At 43.5% G+C, this 17,101-nt stretch overlaps 1 protein-coding gene across 1 annotated transcript in view; it reads left to right on the top strand.

Moving 5' to 3' along the window:
• The first annotated feature begins 2,313 nt into the window (after positions 1 to 2,313).
• The window catches only part of LOC126473290 (protein THEM6-like), a 209,435-nt gene continuing 194,647 nt past the window's right edge, over positions 2,314 to 17,101 (top strand). Inside the window, exon 1 of the mRNA XM_050100249.1 lies at positions 2,314 to 2,379. The gene's annotated coding sequence lies outside the window, so the exon portion shown is untranslated. The remainder of the gene's footprint in view (positions 2,380 to 17,101) is intronic.

Raw genomic sequence — 17,101 nt, 5'->3', positions numbered from 1 at the left:
AATGTGGTGCTGTGGGACAATACTGAGGTTTAGATGTGTAGATCCAATAGGAAATGAGTGGTTCGTGAACCGAATTGAAGGTAAAAATAAAATTCATGGGACCACTTGACTAAAAAAGGAGAACGGTTGATGGGACTCTTGTTGATGCGTAAGGAATTGTGATGTGGTAATGGAAGTATTGGAAGCAGAAATTGTAGAGGGAGACATAAACTTGAATCAGTAAGCAGGTTCAAACGGATGATGGTTGCGGTACTTATGCAGAAATGAAGAGGCTTGTACAGGATAGACAAGCATGAAGATCTGAATGAAAGTAATTTGCAGGCTCAACATCATAACAATACTATTATACAGGGTGGTCCTTGATCGTGACCGGACCAAATATCTCACGAAATAAGCGTCAAACGAAAAAACTACAAAGAATGAAACTTGTCTAGCTTGAAGGGGGAAACCAGATGGCGCTATGGTTGGCCCGCTAGATGGCGCTGCCATAGGTCAAACGGATATCAACTGCGTTTTTTAAAATAGGAACGCCCATTTTTTAGTATATATTCGTGTAGTACGTAAAGAAATATGAATGTTTTAGATGGACCACTTTTTTCGCTTTGTGATAGATTGCGCTGTAATAATCACAAACATATGGCTCACAATTTGAGACGAACAGTTGGTAACAGGTAGATTTTTTAAATTAAAATACAGAACTTAGGTACGTTTGAACATTTTATTTCGGTTGTTCCAATGTGATACATGTACCTTTGTAAACTTATCACTTCTGAGAACGCATGCTGTTACAGCGTGATTACCTGCAAATACCACATTAATGCAATAAATGCTGAAAATTATGTCCGTTAAACCTCAATGCATTTGGCAATACGTGTAACGACATTCCTCTCAACAGCGAGTAATTCGCCTACCGTAATGTTCGCACATGCAATAGAACGCGTGCAAAAAATCTGTCCTCGTCCCGTAATTTCTCTTGTGCCCAGTGGAAGAACTGTACACGACGTTCAGAGTAGTCGCCATGCAATTCTTGGTGCATAGAAATATGGTACGGGTGCAATCGATGTTGATGTAGCATTCTCAACACCGACGTTTTTGAGATTCCCGATTCTCGCGAAATTTGTCTGCTACTGATGTGCGGATTAGCCGCGACAGCAGCTAAAACACCTACTTGGGCATCATCATTTGTTGCAGGTCGTGGATGACGTTTCACATGTGGCTGAACACTTCCTATTTCCTTAAATAACGTAACTATTCGGCGAACGGTCCGGACACCTGGATGATGTCGTCCAGGATACCGAACAGCATACATAGCACACGCCCGTTGGGCATTTTGATCACAATAGCCATACATCAACACGATATTGACCTTTTCCGCAACTGGTAAACGGTCCATTTTAACACGGGTAATGTATCACGAAGCAAATACTGTCCGCACTGGCAGAATGTTACGTGATTCCACGTACTTATACGTTTGTGACTATTACAGCGTCACCTATCACAAAGCGAAAAAAGTGGTCCAACTAAAACATTCATATTTCTTTATACTATACGAATATGTAATAAAAAAGGGAGTTCCTATTTAAAGAAACGCAGTTGATATCCGTTTGACCTACGGCAGCGCCATCTAGCGGGCAAACCATAGCGCCATCTGGTTTCCCCGTTCAAGCTAGACGAGTTTCGTTCTTTGTAGATTTTTCGTTGATACTTATTTCGTGAGATATTTGGCCCATCCTGTAGTCTCTTGCTTTTCTTTTCTGTAAAACATGTCACCTGGTGATGATTTTCTAACGAGTGGAAACCGGTAATGAAACTATTTGTGCAAGCTGAGGCTAGAAAATACAATAATATGGTGAACAATGGATGTCATCCGCCAAAACCGCCAGTATCACTTATTCATAAAGATTTCCGAAGATGGCAACACAGAACTGCCGAAACCGGTACTCTACAGGAATAAATGATTTTAGCGATCTCGGCTGTTGAAAATTTATCCAGTGTTAGTAATACTACAGATCGCCTCCCGCACTATGTCTTAAGTGTACAATAATATGATGGTTTGCGTCGGTGTAAGTAAAGAACTTTCGGCTGTCGAGTTTCAAAAGCTTCCTTGCGCAAAACTGCAGATTCCACAGCAGTTTGGAATTCCTCTGAATGTGGCACCTGTTGTTCAGCGGGTCGGTATGGTAAGGAACCTATGGGGAAACGGAAGACGTCAGCGGTTTTGGTAGGCGCTCGCCGGGCGCGCATGCGCAGTGCCGCCGCGCTCGCTGTCACGGCGTCGAAACATCGATTGCCGTGAGGAAGGCTTGGCTAGCATCAGTCTGTGGTGTGCAGTGCGCCGAGCCGGACGGAGACTGAGGACCGCCTGCAGCTGCGAGACAGGTCAGTCGCCGGCTGCCGGTGTCTTCCCGTCCGCCGGACAGACATATTTCAATACCATGCCTTCCAGGAGGACAAACTGTTGTCACGCCTTACTCGATCCCGTTATTCGATTTTCTTCATAACAACAGTTTTCCGTTAAGGAAGTAGTGTATCGATGAGGTGTTTAATAAAGAATGTCTAGAGTTGTGCTGAAGATCATTGTTATATGAGCAGGTGTTTGTGTGATTTATGGACAACGAAGAAATTATTTATCTGGCAGAACTGACCTCTGTTTCGAATGTTCAGTCTCCAACTCTCTTTCCGTTATGCATTGTCGTGTGCATTAGAAATTTTAAATGGCTTCTGAATTATAACTTGTTTTGAGCAGTTTGTTTACAGTTGAGCCATTGTTGCTACATTTTCCCCTCTTCTGTTAGAAGCCGAAGATGTAACTAAGACTTTTTGAGTAAATAGTTGTCGTTTATAAAAGCATTCGCTATATTTTCCTGTACTCATTAGTCGAACCGTTGTTCTAATATTTCTGTTTTTACTAGAGGAACGGATATCGTTTAAGTATACAGTTTATCACAGAATTAAGTTTAGCTAGATGGCAATTGTCCTTACCGGAAAGGTGATTTTTTTTTTTAAAACACTTCTATTTTCAGAAGCGACTGTGTGATTATAATGCAAAAATTCATTGTAAATAACTGTTTTTTTTTAACGTATTTCGGCCCTTTTTATTGCGTGTAGTTCATTACAACTAACTTTAAAGGAGAAGTTGGTTTAAGGAACGTAGAATTTTCAAGGGTTGTTGACACGACCTTTTATCGCTCGAAAAGTCGATATTTGGAGGTAAAATTAAGGCGGATATTCTTGTTTCCGAATAGACGCGAACCGTCGAAGCGTGTAGAGCGGGATATGTCAGCTGTGTTGGAGGTAAAGGAGTAAACGAGCATGTCAATAAAGGCATCCGTTAACGCAGCACTGCGGACCCCGCATTGCTCAACAGCGCCGGGTATGAATCTGCTCTTCCGTATATTTGCTCCCTATTACGTGACTGTTATTTGTTTTTGTTGCTATTATTATTTCTATTGACACCTTTTATAAGCCGCATTCATAGGATTATTTATTAGAATCTACCGAGTGTAATATTTGTTTATATTTTTTTGTTGGCACAACAAATTACTTACCAGTGTAAAATATTAAGGCATCAGCCAGCCTGTGGCCATTGATTAAACGACTGTATGTGCTTTTGCGTGTATCATCGAGAAGCAGTCGTGAACGCGTAATGGGTGATGTGTGAATGCAGTCAGTTTGGCTACATAAGCCAAGACGCAAATTCTGTTTAAGGTAATACTTACTGTGGCTACGTTGGGCTTGTAACTTTTTGTCAGAAATTAAATTTTATCGCTAGGCTGTATTATGATGAATACATTTTTTAATTTTTGCCGAAAGCTTTCAACCCTTGCGAAACTATGATTTTAAATCTCAACAGGTTCATAGCGGCTGTGAAACCAAAAGAAGTTAGCGTTTAATAACACTAATAAAAATAAAAGAGAAGTTTGTAACAGTCAGAACATACGCACAGAGTTTTATCGGAACAGAGATAACCAAAAAAGGAAGCATGAGCTCTCTATAAACTTATTTGTCCTGGGCACTATACAACCGTGTCAGCAAAGTCACACGTTTTTTACACACATTCTTGCTGCGTGTGGTTGACCTTTAATATTGTCTCATAAATCTGCTGCTCATTATTAAAACCCATTTTTCTCTACCGGTTAGTCCTAGTATTAAAGACTCCCCTACAAAGCTAAAATGCTGAAGGATTCCTCGATTACCTCGAAAAGGAGAATGCTCTTAGCAAAAAGCAGGCATTAGTCCCGATACTCAACTTGCTTTCTATGTGGCACATACTGAATCTACGATTCAGAGAAGCGAATACTCTTTAATCCGTCACACTGGAGCAGTGTTAAGGTACTAGACTCGCTATCGGGAGAAGCGGTGTTTAAACCTCCGTTTGGTTAATCACTTTAGATTTTCTGCGGGTTCCCTAAATCGTTTAAGCAAACACCAAGAGGGTGCCTTTGACACGCAAAAGTATTTCATAACTCCCATTTTCGTTTCCTGAGCATATATGTAATACCCTAATCTTCGTTATAGTGTACAGCAAAAAATTACCAGGATGTTGCTGAGTTCATCCATTCTTTACCGCCCATTCACCTACCGTTCAATGAATGCGTTTGCTCGATCAGATATGTTTGCGATGGGACGCTTCTGATAGCGCATATCTTTAACGTTAAATGGCGCTGCTTTAATCTGCTACATACCTCGTAAAGGTTTGATTTAATGTGGAACTCACTCGACTCAGTATCTCTTGCCCGTCCGGACGAGAATTATCAGGTATGTTTCCAGTCGTTTAGTAGTCATTGCGTTCTGGTAGGAAATGGATTAAGGAAGACTGTTTCCATTGAACAGCACAATATCGATTTTCCGAAATGGTAATTGTTTACGCGCCGCTTAAACTTTAGTCTCATATTGAAATTAACCTCATCATTTGAGTTGTGTTATAGAAAGTTTTGGTCTTCGGTAAATGTGTGTGTGTGTGTGTGTGTGTGTGTGTGTGTGTGTGTGTGTGTGTGTGTGTGTGTGTGTGTACTCCATAAGCCAACTCAGTGCGTGGCGGAGGGTACTTCGGGTATTGCTATGTTCCCTTCTGTTCCATCTGGTCACACGTAAATCAGTTTGATGTTCAAATTGAAGGCAAGAGAAAAATATTAAATTCTCAATTAACAAAATTATACGTGAGTATTAGTACCATATCACAGTTTGTTCATCACATATGCACAAGTCGGTGGAACCGAAATAAGGAGCACCAGTATTGTAAAGACTACTCAAACTGAGCAAAACATCAGCCATGTCAGATTCATTAGATTTTAAATCGAATATATCGCGGAATTAGCCCCTTCCTTATCACATTCTTAACGAAGATGTCACGCAGTAAGTAGGTTCGCGTTAGTTGAGATCTCACATAACTTCTGTTCATAAAGCTATAAGATGTGAAAGAACACAAGACCATCACTTCAAATATCACTAATTTGTATATGTTACGAGGTACTAGAGCACATTGTGCTCTCGAATAGAGAATAAAGGGGAAAAGAAATACCTCTTAGAAAACCACCAAGGGTTCAGGAAAACTGATTCTGTGAAGATTTAACATCCTGAAAATGGTACATGTAAGTAAAGAGGTAGATTGTCTTTCTTGATTTGACAAAGGCGTTAGAGCCTTTAATGTATTATTGATTGAGAAGAACGGTACGATGATGATATGGAGTCGCCTTACATGTGGAACTGACTCTGAGAATCTTCGGCTGATGGAAACAGTGAAGTTATACTGGACGCAGAATGTCCAATAAAACTAGAGTAACAATGGCTTTACCCCAAGGAAATTTAGAAGGCCCCCCTAACGTTCTTGAGAGAAAGAAAAATTCAGATCTTGTCAGTAGCACACTGATTGCTCACTCGTGTTATCTGCAGGGAAAAGAATAGTCACTAGATGTTCCATGGAAACGCTGAATGGTTTGGAATGACAACACTAAACATTGAGAAATGAAAGATTTCTACAGCAAAGAACCCGGCCAGCAGTAGCTTTCCTGAGCCTATAAAATAATTTAGATACTTGGTAGGGTAATGGTAAAAAGAGATATAAAAGTGGGACGAACGTGTAAAATTAGTAGGGAAGATAAATGGGACGCATTTGTTAAGAGGAATAAAAAGTCTGACATTTTACAATGAGTTTTTCTTCATGCCACATGTTTCGGAAGTTATCTTCAATGTTAGTGTGTAAATACAACTGATGAATTTAGCGTGTGTGTACACACACACACACACACACACACACACACACACACACACACACACACACACACACACACAAAGCGCGTGCTCGAGTATGAGAAGACACTTCTAGAAACATTCGCTGAAAGTATGAAATAGTGAGGTCTCCATTCATTGTACAGAGATGGACTAGTGTACCTCGCTTTTGTATTTGTGGAGACCATTCCTGCACCTGTTCCTCATAACAACTCCCCTTATATGGCTTTACAGTTTGCGAATTCCAAGAAAAAATATCCCCGTGTGTGCTGACACAGAGGAGATAATTGGTGTTGCTACATGGGCAGCCAGCGCTGAAGAGCTGTGCAATTTTCTCAGAGGACACTTTCTTGCAAAATAAGCACCGTATGCCTGCCGCTGGCGGCTCCTCGGATGCTCAAGCATGTGTGGAAAAACTCTCTCTGCAAAGCCGTAATCTTTCGAAAGAATTGATCCTGCAGTTAGTTACTTGTGGAAATGGATGTACAGAGAGATGGACTTGCGTGGAAGGAGGAGGCATGGGAAAAGGATGATTTCTATGCTGGCAGGTGTTCACCTCTGGCTATGTGCAATGGAGGAGGCGTTCTTTAAGCCAAACAGATCACAACCCATAACCTTAGGAACCATTAGAGAATAATTTCTGGTTGCTGATGCACACCGTGGTGATGATTCAGTCTGGATATCTTCAGCAGTACCAAACATTTGTTTCACAGTAGTGATTCAGACTGTATAATACCGAGTCGAGAGCTGTTATCTCGCGAATACTTTAAAAGGCCACATATCCCATTGTTTCACCATTGCTTCGTTTGCTGGTAATGCCATTTGGTACATTTGGTACGAAAAAGTAGTGTAATGGTTGTAGTTTTGTTGTTTTTTCAGTAACTTCATACTTGACAAGGAAATTTCAGATTTGGTAAACAGGCACGAGTCAGATAACACAGCTCCAAATGAAGCTGTAGAAGTTGCTGATGTCTCCGCGCACTTTTTATAGCCTGATTATTCACGTCCCACTCTTCTGCTTACCACAAACGTCGAGTAATGCTATATAGAAAATTGAACTTGTTTCGCTTCAGCTTCCTTCGTGGGTTATGACAATGACAGAAATAGCAGATACGTTTTCTGTGGAGAAACAATCTTTGATGGGATCGTTGTTGGTTCACTCAACCAATAGTTTGAACTATGTAAAGAAAATATGGGGTCTGAAAGTAATTAATACCTTTACGATAGTTCATTATTAGACACCTAATCTGCCCTTAATCTGAGAGTTGAAGCTCATTCTCCTAGGATGGTTGGTGTCGGCTCTTCTATACAGGGTGTTATGTGCCGTATATACTCAAGACCCAGGGAAACAAAGTGAGGTCCAGTAAATGTGGTTCCGGAAATGCATACACTGTGAGATGAACACATGTTCATAGGAGGGGCTTAAAGTAATTATGGGTATTAGTATAGTCATTGGATTAATACCCTGTCAACATGACCAACAGTGTTCCAATGTCGTTGTCAGAGCCATAGGTACATATTAGTACGAACATTTGGTAGTCTGCAGTCATCTGTATACTTAGTGTAGTTGTATCGTAGTTCGTAATGTTACGTATTGCGTGATTTTTAATTTTATGTATCATTACGTCTCAGTACATACACGAAAGATTTAGTTTGTAATTTTCTGGTGATTCAATCTGTATGGCGGGCCGGTGTTCGAACCTGGAACCTGTCCCTTTTGCGGCAAGTGTTCTATTGACTGAGCTACCCAGGCACTCTCACGAAAGCCTCTCGAAACTTTGCTTTCGCTAGTACCTCTCTCGCAGCTTCCAAACTTAACACAGGTTCGCTAGCTCTACTGGAAAGAAAAGGATATTGCGGAAAAATGGCTTACCCACAGCCTAGAGACTTGTTTGTAGAATGAATTTTCACTCTGGCTCGAAGTGTGTGCTGATTTGAAACTTGTGGGCAGATTAAAACTGTGCAGGACCAATAAACTTTGCAAAGGTTGAGAGTTCGAGTACTGATCCGGCACAGTTTTCATATGCAAAGAAGTTTCAATTCTGAGGACGCCCTGCTGCGGATTGAAAACTCATAATGAAGTATTCTAGGGGTTTACTGTTTCGATGTTTGTAGCAGATGGTTGTAATTAAAGTGCAGCTATTCAAAGAGGTCCAGTATAGGTTGTTAATTATCGTATGGCAACGAAACTTGGTAGATATTCTAATGAGTTAAGCAGAACCGATTTACGGTGGAAAATATTTCCAATTTTGGCCACCATGTGCAAGTCTGGCGCTGTGAATGCAAGAGACATAGAAATGACGTACATAAATTTGCAGTAGATTAGGAACGCGACGTGGTCAGGATAGGTCACACAAGAGAGAATGACATAATTTTCATTTTATTATTAAGCGCCGCTTTCAGTTTGTTCAATATGAACACCGGAGACTTCGACGAGATGCTGTATAGCGCCAGATTTGCACCTGGTGGCCAAAATTGGACCTAATTTTGTTCTGTGTAAATCTGTTCCGCATTAACGCATTAGTACAACTACAAAGTTTCGCCGGCATTCAATAATTACAGACCACACCGGACCTCAGTGAGCAACTGTACTTTAATTATAATACGTAGGTGCTTCAAAAAGCAAGTTACACTCGTCTCACGCCAAGGCCATTGCGCAACAAGAGTGGCACATATCCGAAAAGAGTAAATGTTCCGGTTTTCCTGCAGACAGTTCCACTGCGGTACGGATAACAGGTGCATCATAATAGGCGGCTGGAAACGTGCTCCAAAATTGAAGTGTGCGAGACAGCACGATTCTTGTGGTCAAAATGTCTAAACTGCATCGATTCACTGTGAAATTCTGGCTGTATGTAGACCAAATCCAATGTCCAGCCGTAGTGAAAGAACTGGCCAAGGACACACAGACGTTGGTAATGCTGATCGGCAATGAAGGACTTCGACCATTGTGTATGGTGTCCAGACAATCGAGGTGGGGGGGGGGGGCGCAGCAAATGCAGATAGCAATAGATTTTCTAGCGACGAAGACATTCACACAGCGGTTCTCAAATGGCTCTGACCAAGGAACACACTTTAATCGTTGATGAATTGAACTACTCAGACAACTCTCCGGCCGTTGTTTATAGACTTGGTGACTGTTGAATAATAGTGTCGTGTATCTGTCAGTTTGAAGTGTAGTGCATCATTCAGTAACTTTGTTGGCCTCTCATAGTAGTGTGCAACTTGTGGGAGTCCCATGGTAAGAGTTGTCAGAAAAATGTTTCCTCTTTTCTAACACTTCTTAACAATGGAGGACTGCCACTCAAGAAGCAGATTTTGCGAAACTGATTTCTGCTATGATTTATTAAAATATTTAACACACGAAGAATTACAGACCTTGATTGTGCGTTGGCATTGACTGAAATCGATGGGAAAAGCTGAAAGTTTGTGTCTGATTTGGATTCAAACCCAGGTCCCCTGCTTACTAGGCAGATGCTCTGACCACTGAGCCATCCAGACAGTGGTCATTGCAACTGCACGTTCTACCGTAGCACGCCTCCCGTCAAACCCAAATTCTCAACTTATCCACAAATGTAGTACTCCTTGCCCATTATCCTCATTATTCGCGGCATTTCGCCGATTCTCGTAAGAGTTCCACCTGGTGTGAGATCGCTGACCGACAATAATGCTCCAGGGGCACCACATCTGTAGTGTCTGGATAAGTTGAGAACATGGGTCTGATGGGAGGCATGCTAGGGTAGTCTCAGTGGTCAGAGAATCTGCCTGGTAACCAGGAGACCCAGTTCAGCACACAATTTTCAACTTTCCCTATTGATTTCAATCAGTGCCCACTTGCAGCCAAGGTGTGCAATTCCTTTGCGTATTAATTCGTAATGGATGCTGGATCAAAAAATGTCTGTTTTGGGACATGTCCTACTTGCACGTTAACTCAAATCTCTCTGAGCTACTGCGTACCCTTATACAATTTTCATGGCGTGTCGTGAGTACAGGATTGAGGATTTGGAGGAGGTAATAAATTTCGCGCCACATTGGTATGGGTAATTCACAGTAGATATGTAAAGTGTCAGCGACGTGGAGCTGGGCAGTTTGCCGAGTCCCTACGGAGTTGGAACAACAGAGGCCTGGTGGGCAGTGCCAGTGCGTAATGCGTGCGGAGGTTACGCAGCTTCTCGGAACAGCCGCTATCTGGCACGCCAGTGACCGCACTTTCGTCCTTGTTCGCTTCTCGCTCTCCCAGCGTAACCGTAAGGACTCGCAGCTGCTCGCGCCGCGTAATTTCCCACTGCTCCTTACCTTCTAGGAACGTGTGCAACGCGCGTGCAGCTCAGAACACAAACTACTGAATGTATAGTAATCTGAGAAGTGGTGCTGTCGGCAGCGCGGAGCATATTCCACTGAGGAGACTAAAGTTATAGGATAGCGATACGCACACAGGAGGATGGCGGTAGTACAGCGTACACAAGGTATAAAAGGGCACTCCATTGACAGAGCCGTCTTTTTTACTCAGGCTATTCATGGGAAAAGGTTTATGACGTAATTACGATCGCACGACGGCAATTAAGAAAATCGGCCGTGGCAGAGCACGCACTGAGTGAGACCGACCACGTAATACGAGAGTCACTCCAAAAGAAATGCACACACTATTTTTCAAAACCCGTGTTTTATTCTACATGATTGAAAGTCTTACAGTGTGTACATACATCCTTTAGGAACAATATTTTCATTTCTCCACATAATTTCCATCCCTCTCAACTGCCTTACGCCATCTTGGAACCAGCGCCTGTATACCCGCATGGTAAAATTCTGGACCAACCTGTTGGAGCCACTGTTTGGCAGCGTGCACAAGGGAGTCATCATCTTCAAACCTTGTTCCACGAAGAGTCTTTCAGTTTCCCAAAGAGATGCTAGTCACAGGGAGCCAGGTCAGGACTGTAAGGCGGGTGTTTCAGTGTTGCCCATCCGAGTTTTGTGATCACTTCCATGGTTTTTTGACTGACATGTGGCCGTGCATTGTTGTGCAACAGCAAAACATCCTGCTTTTGCCGATGTGGTCGAACACGACTCAGTCGAGCTTGAAGTTTCTTCAGTGTCGTCACATATGCATCAGAATTCATGGTGGTTCGTTAACTCTCTGCACATTGTCTGGATGTGTGTGCAGTACGAGGCGTGCCGCTGCGAGGACAATCCTCAATATTGCCGTGGCCGCGTTCGTCACGTAACCTGCTTGCCCGCCGACTAACTATACTGCGATCGACAGCAGCATCTCCACACACCTTTTTCAACCTCTTGTGGATGTTTCCCACTGTCTCGGCCGGCCAGGGTGGCCGAGCGATTCTAGGCGCTGCAGTCTGGAACTCTGCGACCGCTACGGTCGCAGGTTCGAATCCTGCCTCGGGCATGGATGTGTGTGATGTCCTTAGGTTAGTTAGGTTTAAGTAGATCTAAGTTCTAGGGGACTGATGACCTCAGATGTTAAGTACCATAGTGCTCAGAGCCAGCCCCACTGTCTCGTTTTCATAGCACAGGAATTCTATGAGAGCACATTGCTTCTGACGAACGTCAAGTGTAGCAGCCATCTTGAAGACATGCTGTGACGGCACCACTCACGGGAACAGGTTGAACAAGTTTGAAAACAAGCGGGAAGGATGTATCTACACACTGTAAAACTTTCACACATGCAGAATGTATTTTTACAAAAATAGTGTGCATTTCTTTTGGAGTGACCCTCGTAAAATTCTCCGACACGCAAGTTCTGGCTGTAGCCACGTGTTCAGAGAAGCTGTAGAAATACAAAAACATGTGAATAGCTTCAACAAGAAAGAGGAAAGCCTTAAGGTAAAGGGATCCTGGTTTCCAGTACTGCAGCGAACGACCGTCGCAGGTAGCAAGAGAACCACACCAGAAATGACCGCGGAGAAGCCCTCGGACGTTGGCACGCCAGGTACATACAGCCTGCGGCCGCGAGCTCGGCTCCAGTTCGCCGCCGGCAATGGAGGGTGAAGCTTTGACAATGCCAGCCACTCGTGCGGGCGAAACATCAGTAAAATCAGATGAACGTCGGCCGGAGAACCCGAGACAGAAGCCGATAGGCTGTTTGGTAGTTAAGATTCGTTTGATGTGGGGGAGGAGACCAAACTACCAGGTCATCGGTCTCATGGGATTGTGGAAGAATGCGGAAGGAAGTCGGCCCTTTCAAAGAAACCATCCCGGCATTTGCCTGAAGCGATTTAGGGAAATCACAGAAAACCCAAATCAGGATGGCCGGACGCGGGATTGAACCGTGGTCCTCCCGAATGCGAGTCCAGTGTGTTAACCACTGCGCCACCTCGCTCGGTGGGAATTAAGACTTTGGGAGAGTAATGGAAGTTGGAGCTAGACGCACGGGACATGCCATATCAGAAATCGTTAGACAATTTAATATACCGAGATCCACAATATCAATAGCCTGTCCAGGATACCAAATTTCAGACATTGTCACTCACCACGGACAACGCAGTTGCTGACGGCCTTCTCTTAACGACCGAGAGCAGCGGCGTTCTCGTAGTTAGCAACACTTTGTGAAATAGCCGCAGAAATCAATGTGGGACCTACGACGGACGTATCCGTTAGGACAGCGCGGCGAAATTTGACGTTAATGGGCTACGTCAGAAGATGACGGACGTCATCGCCTTTAACAGCACGACATCGACTGCAGCACTTTCCTGAGCTCGTGACTGCATCGGTTGGACCCTTTGACGACAGGAAAACAGTGATCTGGTGAAATGAGTCCAGATTTCAGTGGCTAACAGCTGACAAGGGGTAGACCTCACGAAGCCATGGATCAAACTTGTCAATCAGGCACTGTGCAAGTTGGTGGTGGCTCCATAATGTGGGCCGTTTTTACATGGAATGGACTGCGGTCCAGCTGAACCGATCATTGACTAGAAACAGTCGTTCTGCTATTTGGAGACCATTTGCAGCCATTCACGGACTTGATGTCCCCGAACAACGGTGTCATGTCACCGGGCCATTACAGTTCGAGATTGGTTCGAAGAGCATTCTGGACAGTTCGAGCGAGTACTTCGGTCACTCAGATTGCCCGACAAGAATCCCATCAAACATTTAAGGGACATAATTGAGGTCAGTTCATGCAGAAAACCATGCACCAGCAACGCTTTCTCAGTTATGGACAGCTATAGAGGCAGCATGGCTTAATATTTCTTCAGGAGACTTCCAACGAATTAGTCTGCAGAAGGAGCTCCGACACGATATTAGGTGTTATCCCATGACTTTTGTCACCTCGGTGTAAAGCATAAGTCTAGGGATCACGAGTAAAAGAATGTATCGCGATAGCTCCTGAGATGAACCGGATGGCACGGCGAAGTTTTTAACGGCTACCGTCACGGGTGAATTACGCATATCCGCAGATTACGCGTTTTAATTATACAGGATTCCTTTAAAATCCAAATATTTCATAAAGTTATAGCTTGTTAATTACTAGAGACCGAGCGCATCATGGTTTGTTGTAAAGCGTTTAGCAGTTGCGTTTTTTCTGTTGTGCCAGAATTTCAGTGTGATCCTCTCGTCACTCGTAGAACATGAAGGCGATGTTAGAGCTGTGCCCATGTACGGTTCAGCACTGTAACATCAGTTCTGGTTGATGATTGGGTAGCAATGTCACAGACTGGAGATGTGTGCACGCAATCCTTAACACCGCGAAAAGAAGTCTAATGGCGGGGAGTGCGCGCGTGTTATGGAGTGGAACAATCACGTCTCTTTATAAAAAGTTTTTGAACCAGCTCATTGTGCTTGTTTTGCCGGTGGTGCACTCCCATTCTGGCGTCGATAAATCCGCAGTAGGATTGTCACAGGTTTGGTTTTTCCATACCAGATGACATATTGCGCCTTCTCCTGGTCTGTCGCCATTTTTGTGCACTGTCAAACGTGCAACAAAGGACAAATAAAAAAAAAAACTTTGAGGACTGCTAAACTTTCACAAAAAATCACAATTATCTGTTTCTTATAGTGTCCAAGTTGTGATTACAAAGGCGTTTTTCGTTGCGACGGGATCTTCTCATGAAATTTCAATCACCAGTTTTCTCCTCCGGTTGCGAAAACAGTCACCCATCTACATAAGGAGAAATGATCATCACGATAAAATAAGAGAAATCAGGGCTCGCACGGAAAAATTTAAGTGCTCGTTTTTCCCGCGCGCCGTTAGAGAGTGGAACGGTTGAGAGACAGCATGAAGGTGGTTCATTGAACCCTCTGCCAGGCACTTTATTGTGAATAGCAGAGTAATCACGTAGATGTAAATGTAAATGATAGTGGGACTTCATGGACACCGTATACACTGAGGTTGATCTTTGACGAGCGTATTACATCTGTAAGCCAGTTTCAAATAAATGTGTTAATCAGAAGAGAGGCTTTGCAGTACCAGATTTGCTTAAAGGGATACAAATCTGGGAAGGAATACAGCCAGGAAACCTTTCACTACGACACCCTTGAAATAGACGCTCTAGCCACGTCAAATTCTTCCAGAGAACGGAGAAAGGGTTGGCCGTGGAAGAAGTTAATAGGTTGGAAATCCACCGCCTCTTTGCGGAATCGTGGCGAACTTTTCCGCAGTAGTCTCGTGCTGCTGGAAGCTCTCCGGTGCTGCTTCGTGCGAAGGACGACAACACTGATAAGGCGTAGACGCTACAGCAATTGACGTCTCGCAGCATCGTACACTTAAATGTGTGTGTCTGGAAGAGTAAAAGAAACACAAGAACCAACTACTATTACGCTCTTCCTCCCCGATTATCTTTGTATTGCTTCCGCGCGTGCTAAACGATCTTGTGACGAAAGGCGTCTCTCTCTCTCTCTCTCTCTCTCTCTCTCTCTCTCTCTCTCTCTCTGCTGCCGCCTGTTAAGAGTCACAGACTGATACACAATACTTAAGAATCGATCGAACAAGGTAACTTCTTTCGTGGGAGAGGCAATTTGCTTACGGTTCTTCAAACAAATCTGTTGGGCTTATGCTTCTCCTAAAGCAAGTCTTCTGAGGACGTTCCACCTCAGATAGCTCTTGGCGGTTACTACTGTGTATTTTACGGTTTTTACTGTTTTCAGTTATTCATCCAACAATAATGTAATCAAACAGTAAAGGTTCTTTTCACCAATTTATGCGCAATATATTCTACTGGCGTAGTGTCAACGACCGATCTCTACACCAACCGCCGATCCACTATAGGTCTTTCTACATTTCGCAGTAGTTTCTGGCGGTGCCTTTTTCCTATGTAATACCGGTTCATCCGTCAACATCCCCGTGGAGTTTATCCACCGAATCACTTTAACATATTGTGAACTTTAATGGCTTTTGGCGTAATCTCCAAGTTTCTTTTACACCCGAAGATTTCGCTTCTCTAATAACGTTGCACCATCTACTATGCAGACCTCAGTCCAGCCAGATTTAATGAGATATTCAGAACCAGCTGAGTTACATAAGATAAGTGTTCTTGGTACCCATGATGATTAGTATAACATTTCTCTAAAAAGATTATAATAAGCGAGCATAAAAATGCTTCCACAATTTTTCAATAGTGTTATTTATGCAGAACTATGTACCGATCACAATACTCTGTAGTTTGCTATTATGCGCGCATACGTCAAAGTGGCAGTTTTAGGTGAGCGTGTTTTGGACTATGGTTGCATAAGATATCCGTAGGCGTCGGGTCTGGATTAAGACTTTTGACGCTGCCAACCCTGACAATGATGTGGTGACCGTTAACAAAGGGTGCTAATGTAAAGTTTGAGTATCAAACAAGCATTAGTTTTGAAGAATAAAGTTTTTTTCAAAATATTCCACTCCAACACAGAACGCCTTGCGAGAGGGAGGTGAGTCTTGTTGCTCTGCTCTGCTCCTATCCCGTCTCCTCCCGCGCCCTTGGGGCAGTGAGTTCTCGTTTGCTTACGCTCGTAGTTGGCTGCGACATTAGTGTCCGCAATGTAACTTCAACGTCCTATCAACACAAGAGTAATAGCGGAGCAGTTGCATGGAGGGAGGAATCTGAGGTCTTCCTGAGTGCGCTGCTTCGAGAATCGTCTGAAGTTATGCAGGGAAACTCCTCAGATTTAGTTATAAGTTGGCACAGTGAATAGGCCTTGAAAAACTGAACACAGATCAATCGAGAAAACAGGAAGTAGTTGTGTGGAACTATGAAAAAAATAAGCAAAATATACAAATTGAGTAGTCCATGCTCAAGATAGGCAACATCAAGGATAGAGTGAGCTCAGGAGCGCCGTGATCCCGTGGTTAGCGTGAGCAGCTGCTGAACGAGAGGTGCTTGGTTCAAGGCTTTCCTCGAGTGAAAAGTTTAATTTTTTATTTTCAGACAATTATTATCTGTCCGTCCGTCCGATGCGAGGTAACTGCGCCGTAGTATGATGACGCTACACCTAAACAAACATCGAAACACATGACGTCAGTCGACTACAGCGCACGGAAGAGAGAGTATTCCTGCTAACGAGGCTCCCTGGCTGGCAGTTGACTGTTCGCTACTTTGGACGAGAGTGCATTAAATACGTGAGATGCATTCTGGGGCAATAAGAATCCAGCAAATACAGCTCGCGACTTCAATAACAATGTCAATGAATATTTTCCGAACTGTAAGGCATCAGAAAGTTTCTTAAGGGATCGAACGATTGTCGAACATTTGTATGATTATTTCCTACATTTGTTGATAAACAGTACGTGTGGCGATGATTGTCTGAAAGTTGAAAATTAAACTACTCCCTCGAGGGAAGACTTGAACCAAGGACCTCTCGTTCCGCAGCTGCTCACGCTAACCACGCGTCCACGGCGCTCCTGAGCTCAGATTATCCTTGATGTTGCTTATCTTGCGCATGGACT

This window comes from Schistocerca serialis, chromosome 4 (genome assembly GCF_023864345.2).
Source record: "Schistocerca serialis cubense isolate TAMUIC-IGC-003099 chromosome 4, iqSchSeri2.2, whole genome shotgun sequence".
Classification (NCBI taxonomy): domain Eukaryota; kingdom Metazoa; phylum Arthropoda; class Insecta; order Orthoptera; family Acrididae; genus Schistocerca; species Schistocerca serialis.
Note: the sequence above shows the minus strand (reverse complement) of the source record. Positions and strands in the feature narration are given on the sequence as shown.